Source organism: Asparagus officinalis, chromosome 7 (genome assembly GCF_001876935.1).
Source record: "Asparagus officinalis chromosome 7, Aspof.V1, whole genome shotgun sequence".
Classification (NCBI taxonomy): Eukaryota; Viridiplantae; Streptophyta; class Magnoliopsida; order Asparagales; family Asparagaceae; genus Asparagus; species Asparagus officinalis.
The window spans coordinates 9,241,947-9,242,380 of NC_033800.1; the positions used below are offsets into that span (position 1 = coordinate 9,241,947).

The following is a 434-nucleotide window of genomic DNA, read 5'->3' on the forward strand; positions in this document are numbered from 1 at the left end:
ATAAATTTGATTAAATATATGAAACTACAGATCATGCAACTCCCAAAAAATTGTCTCTTAATAAGAAAAGATTATTTCCACAAAGTGAAATATTTATACAACTAGATAAATTAGCAAGCGCTTGGAATTTAGTTTACCTGTCAATAATGAGAAGCCTGACTATGCTCATTGTCCACGCATGTATAGCAGAACCTCTCAGGAGATTTCAGTACATGAACCACCACAAACCATTTAGACATTGTATAATAATCCAAAGAAGCATGCATTATCCATGTGCAGGGACATAATTGAGTACATGAAAGATCAGGCTAATTGTGACATCAGGCTGAGGTTACATTCCAAATGCTCTGTTATAGATGTCACCAGAACTTGGAAGGTGGAGTTTAGGTTCATCGTTGACAGGAAAATAATTATTTAGTCCAAACCTATCATTC

The 434-nt window shown here is 34.8% G+C and overlaps 1 long non-coding RNA gene across 1 annotated transcript in view; it reads right to left on the reverse strand.

Moving 5' to 3' along the window:
- The window catches only part of LOC109846578, a 1,642-nt gene extending 1,214 nt beyond the window's left edge, over nt 1–428 (reverse strand). Inside the window, exon 1 of the long non-coding RNA XR_002248561.1 lies at nt 138–428. This is a non-coding gene — a long non-coding RNA (uncharacterized LOC109846578). The remainder of the gene's footprint in view (nt 1–137) is intronic.